Raw genomic sequence first — 6,531 nt, 5'->3', positions numbered from 1 at the left:
GTACGCTCTAGTTAGAGGTATAAATAATATAAATACTATTATACATAACTGTATAGAACGCCCCGGGATTGAATTAATAGACTATAAATAGGCTAAAAACTAATCCCATTAAATTAAGTTATGTTAATTACGCTATTAGGTTTTTATTCCCAATAACTTGCAAATATGTTAGACTCCTTGGTCCGTGTTTCAAGACGGGTCCCGAAGGTATCCTGAATCTTTCGCATTGTTAATCATATAAGTGCATATAATAAACATAAAGATCAATGATCAATATGCTATTATAAAATATAAATATTTAAGCACTATATATAATAAATCTATCAACACTTTATCAAATCAAAAGCATTTATTCGATATTAAAATGCAAGCAAAATAATTTGAATAAACTTAAGCAAATGATCTTATGATAAATATATTTATGTTAATAGATTACAATGTCCTTTATAGAAAAAATGCACACCATTATTATAATATTATAAATATTAAAATCATAAAGATGAATTTTCCATAACGGATATTCAGGTTCATCGGGCTTAACCTCTAAGCAGTTTCACGTACTATTTAACTCTCTATTCAGAGTTCTTTTCAACTTTCCCTCACGGTACTTGTTTACTATCGGTCTCATGGTTATATTTAGTTTTAGATGGAGTTTACCACCCACTTAGTGCTGCACTATCAAGCAACACGACTCTTTGGAAATGCCATCTAGTAATCATTAACGTTATACGGGCCTGGCACCCTCTTTGGGTAAATGGTCTCATTTAAGAAGGACTTAAATCGTTAATTTCTCATACTAGAAATTTGACATTCCATACACTGCATCTCACATTTGCCATAAAGACAAAGTGACTTAGTGCTGAACTATTTTCTTTTCGCTCGCCGCTACTAAGAAAATCCTTGTTAGTTTCTTTTCCTCCCCTCATTAATATGCTTAAATTCAGGGGGTAATCCCATATGAGTTGAGGTTGTAATAAAAAAATTTTTTAAATCATAAAATATCAAAACCACAAATAGAAATCATTTCTTTTATTTTCTGTTTAAATAAAAAATTCTTTTTAATAGAGAGGCAATCCTAGTTTCATAAAAAAATATTTTATGCTAGACCTTCCTCAATAAAAAAATGAATATAAAATATATAATATTAAATACTCTGATTTTATTCGTTAGAGGTTTTGTATCTTTAACTTTTAGTATTATGAATATAGTAGAATATCCAGTAATACAACATGTGCTTTTAAAAAATTTTACATATTAAATATATAAAAGATTTTTAAAGCAACTTATTTAGCATAGTCTTACAACCCTCAACCATATGTAGTCCAAGCAGCACTCTAATTATAAATTAAAGTACCTTACAGCATGGACTGCGATATGCGTTCAAAATGTCGATGTTCATGTGTCCTGCAGTTCACACGATGACGCACAGTTTGCTGCGTTCTTCATCGACCCATGAGCCAAGTGATCCACCGCTTAGAGTGATATATTTATTTTTGTTTAAATAGCAATTCATAAATTTGTTTATTGAAAGAAATCAAAAATACACCAAACCAAATTGGCATATATCAATTCCTTCAATAATATTTTTTTTAATTTTAAAACATACCACAAAGTTTGTTGCGAATATCTTAGTTCTTTTAGAAAGAACAATTTTTTTTAACTTGTATACAAGTACAACTATAATTGTGAGTTTAATTTTTATGCAATGTATGGATATACAATAAATTGTATTGCCAGTACACTAAAATGAATATATTATATATATTTCAAATATTCCCATCCAATGTATGATTTAAGTTCATAAATCAGTACATCTTTTTTTAATAAAAGAGAATAAAAGAAAATATATTATATATATATATAATTTCCAACGACTTTTTTTATAATATTATTAAAATATAATATTATTTTATTATTAAAGAGTTTTTCTTTCAATAACACTTTTAGTGTTTTTCTCTTTTTTTTTTATAAAAAAAAAATATTTAAATATTTTTAATTTTATTTTTATTAGCCTTTTTTTTTAAAGGGCATTATGTTTTTTTTTTTATTAATATTTTTTATATATAAATATATAAAAAAAAATTTTTTATCGGTTAGGAACACATTAATGATCCTTCCGCAGGTTCACCTACGGAAACCTTGTTACGACTTTTACTTCCTCTAAATAATCAAGTTCGGTCAACTTTTGCGAAACAACCGTAACACACAAGGCGTTACAGTGATCACGTCCGGAGACCTCACTAAATAATTCAATCGGTAGTAGCGACGGGCGGTGTGTACAAAGGGCAGGGACGTAATCAATGCGAGTTAATGACTCACACTTACTGGGAATTCCAAGTTCATGTGAACAGTTTCAGTTCACAATCCCAAGCATGAAAGTGGTTCAGCGGTTTACCCGGACCTCTCGGTCTAGGAAATACACGTTGATACTTTCATTGTAGCGCGCGTGCAGCCCAGGACATCTAAGGGCATCACAGACCTGTTATTGCTCAATCTCATTATTGCTAGACGCAATTTGTCCATTTAAGAAGCTAGTGTCCTTATAATGGGACAAACCAACAGGTACGGCTCCACTTTCATAAACACATTCAAACACTCACACATTTTACTGCACTCATGAATGAAGGCTACAAAAGCTTCAAACACCATAATCCTGAAAGCATCTATTTAATATATTTGAGTCTCGTTCGTTATCGGAATTAACCAGACAAATCACTCCACGAACTAAGAACGGCCATGCACCACCACCCATAGATTCGAGAAAGAGCTATCAATCTGTCTTACACACTTATGTTCGGACCTGGTAAGTTTTCCCGTGTTGAGTCAAATTAAGCCGCAGGCTCCACTCCTGGTGGTGCCCTTCCGTCAATTCCTTTAAGTTTCAGCTTTGCAACCATACTTCCCCCGGAGCCCAAAAGCTTTGGTTTCCCGGGAAGCGACTGAGAGAGCCATGATAGTAGCTACACCCAATTGCTAGCTGGCATCGTTTATGGTTAGAACTAGGGCGGTATCTGATCGCCTTCGAACCTCTAACTTTCGTTCTTGATTAATGAAAACATCTTTGGCAAATGCTTTCGCTTAAGTTAGTCTTACGACGGTCCAAGAATTTCACCTCTCGCGTCGTAATACTAATGCCCCCAAACTGCTTCTATTAATCATTACCTCTTGATCTAAAAACCAATGAAAGTAGAACAGAGGTCTTATTTCATTATTCCATGCACAAAATATTCAGGCATTTGGAGCCTGCTTTAAGCACTCTAATTTGTTCAAAGTAATTGTACCGGCCCACAACAACACTCGATGAAGAGCACTGAAGCAGGTTTAAATAGGAGGAATATGCACAAATACAAGTATTTAATACATATAAGAACTCCACCGGTAATACGCTTACATACATAAGGTACAGTACAAACTACAATTATAGTTGTACTACCCGTATGAAGCACAAGTTCAACTACGAACGTTTTAACCGCAACAACTTTAATATACGCTATTGGAGCTGGAGTTACCGCGGCTGCTGGCACCAGACTTGCCCTCCAATAGGTCCTTGTTAAAGGATTTAAAGTGTACTCATTCCAATTACAGGGCCTCTAATATGAGTCCTGTATTGTTATTTTTCGTCACTACCTCCCCGAGCTGGGAGTGGGTAATTTACGCGCCTGCTGCCTTCCTTAGATGTGGTAGCCGTTTCTCAGGCTCCCTCTCCGGAATCGAACCCTGATTCCCCGTTACCCGTTGCAACCATGGTAGTCCTAGATACTACCATCAAAAGTTGATAGGGCAGACATTTGAAAGATCTGTCGTCGGTACAAGACCATACGATCAGCAAGTTATCTAGAGTTCAACCATAATAACGATCTTGCGATCGCTTGGTTTTAGCCTAATAAAAGCATACGTCCCAAAGGTCCGTATTTATATTGCATGTATTAGCTCTAGAATTACCACAGTTATCCAAGTAACTGTTAACGATCTAAGGAACCATAACTGATATAATGAGCCTTTTGCGGTTTCACTTTTAATTCGTGTGTACTTAGACATGCATGGCTTAATCTTTGAGACAAGCATATAACTACTGGCAGGATCAACCAGAATAATGTTTTATTTATATTATTTGTTTTCAATTGGTTTTAGTTGAAAAGAAATTTAACGAAAATCAGCTTTTTATCGCGTCATATTCGTCATTCCAAATTCACTGTTCTTGATTTTTAAACAATATATTGTTCTATTATCATTTATTTCACATTGCATCATATAATATTTTTCAATATATATGATATTTTTTGATATGCAATTAAGAATTACATTTCATTCATATTTCATTTTTACATTTTATACATTTTTGAAAAACACCAAAAAATCTTCACCAAAAAAATCTTATATAAAAAAAACTAAGAAAATACTTATTTTTCTTTATTCGATTTTAACAAAATAAATTTACCAATGCAAATATTGAAATCCCCAAGAATATAAAAAAATTCTTGTTCTAGAGACCAAAGCATCATAAATAATTTTAGCACATTGAATAAAAATTAATTTTAATATTTCAATAAAGAAAAATTAAAATTATAAAAAAAAAAAATAAAATAAATAATTACACTAACGAATAACTATACAGTTCAATCAACAAACTAAAAAAATTTGTCGACAAACTTAAATAGATTCATCGTTAGCGGCAAATAAACTAAAAAAAGTTTTCATTGCTCTCCCCACACACAAAATACTATACCACATATATTCAACGCAAATAATAAAATAGATATTTAAAAACCTCAATACACAATATAAAAAACAAGCAAATAGTTCCAACATTCACGTTGTAACATTCTTGCACAATATCATCATTCGCATTCGATTTTCATTCTTAAATCAATTTTAACACACCGTATATTAGTATTTTTGATGTTTTGTGTGAATATTTAGTATCTCTGCATTTTATGTCAAGAGTATATAGAGATAGTTACATACAACTTCCCCGCCAATTTCGTTTTCCGAAACTTTAAAATTGTATATCTTGAGTTCTAAGCAACTTTTTTGAAATTTTCTTTTTGATTATGAATCGTACGAATTATTACTAATTTTTGGATAAAAAAAATTTTTAAATTTTCTAAAATTGTAGATTTTTTTTTTTTGAAATTTCAAAATTTCAAAATTTCTATTTCCCTAACTTACAAAAGTAAGAAAAATTAAAATAAAATTTTATCGATTTTGATAATTTTTTTAAGAAATTTCATACAATATGAACTAATATCAACATCTAAATAGATTTTCTTTTCAAATTGTTCAATATTTCAAAATAAAAAATTTTCGATTTTTTCAAAAATTTTATTATTTTATGAAATATTTCCTTAAATTGTAAAAATTTGTATGAAAAATATACTTTTCTTTATTATTTTTGGGATTTTGTATGAAAATCATTATAGATTTTAGTCCACATTTTTTTCAATTTATAACATTTAACTAATAAATAGTATTATTTTCACAAATTTAACAAATTTGTATAAAAATTTAACTTTTCTTTATTATTTTTGGTACTATTATAAAGGAAAATCATTATAGATTTTATTAAATCCACAATACATTTCATATTTTGTTTTGTTTTGTGTAGTAGTATTGTTATTATTAGTAGAGGAGTAAAACTAAATAATTTTAATACATACATCCATCCATCTATACATTCATCTCATTAGCAAACAACATTTTTGTGTATAAGTAATAGAGTAGAGTAGAGTAAAACTAAATAATTTTAATACATCTATCATCAGCAAACAAGGGACAGTATAATTTTCCTAGGGACAGTAGGAAACTCGTTAATCCATTCATATGTGTCACTAATTAGATGACGAGAACTTTGTCTACCTAATGACGTTAATATTTAATTCCGCCGTTCAACCGCGCTTACAGTATCACATTTTTGTGTAAGCATTAGAGTAAAACTACTCTATCGTTATTTTTATCGCTTAATAATGATGTGTGAGCCAATATTTTTTCTTTTTTCACAATGATGTGGCGATGAGAGCCAACATTTTTTTTAAATAAATTTTTCTACTTTGAAATTAGAATGAAACTACTCAGTATTTTTCTTTTTTTTACTTCATAATGATAGGATGAGCCAATATTTTATTATTTTCTTCACAATAATGTGATGAGCCAATATTTTATTAAATTTTTTCATAATGATGTGGTGATGAGAGTCAACATTTTTTTTTTAAATATAGGGACAGTAGGAATCTCGTTAATCCATTCATATGCATCACTAATTCGATGATGAGGACTTTGTCTAACTTAAGACCTTAATATTTAATGCCGCCGTTCAACAGCGCTTACTGAAATTTCTTCACATTGACAACATTCAGAGCACTGGACAGAATCAAATTTTTGTCAGCATTAGAGTAAAACTACTTTGTATTTTTTCATTGTCGCTTAATAATGACATAGCGGAGCCATCATTTTTTTTTTTTGTAATAAATTTTAGAGTAAAACTACTTTGTATTTTTTCATTATCGCTTAATAATGATGAACTGAGCCATCATT

General features: G+C 30.3%; 3 non-coding genes across 3 annotated transcripts in view; all 3 read right to left on the bottom strand.

Annotated features, from left to right (window-relative positions):
- The window catches only part of LOC135962920 (large subunit ribosomal RNA), a 3,938-nt gene extending 2,967 nt beyond the window's left edge, over positions 1-971 (bottom strand). The window contains exon 1 of the ribosomal RNA XR_010576759.1: positions 1-971. This exon is cut by the window's left edge and continues 2,967 nt beyond it. This is a non-coding gene — a ribosomal RNA (large subunit ribosomal RNA).
- Positions 972-1,301: 330 nt separating this feature from the next.
- LOC135962975 (5.8S ribosomal RNA) lies at positions 1,302-1,481 on the bottom strand. Its single transcript, XR_010576786.1, has one exon. It is a non-coding gene; the product is annotated as a 5.8S ribosomal RNA (ribosomal RNA).
- Positions 1,482-2,105: 624 nt separating this feature from the next.
- Positions 2,106-4,092, bottom strand: LOC135962890 (small subunit ribosomal RNA). Its single transcript, XR_010576731.1, has one exon. It is a non-coding gene; the product is annotated as a small subunit ribosomal RNA (ribosomal RNA).
- Between the last annotated feature and the right edge of the window lie 2,439 nt (positions 4,093-6,531).

Source organism: Calliphora vicina, chromosome X (genome assembly GCF_958450345.1).
Source record: "Calliphora vicina chromosome X, idCalVici1.1, whole genome shotgun sequence".
NCBI classification, from domain to species: domain Eukaryota; kingdom Metazoa; phylum Arthropoda; class Insecta; order Diptera; family Calliphoridae; genus Calliphora; species Calliphora vicina.
This window is presented reverse-complemented; position numbering and strand designations above follow the sequence as displayed.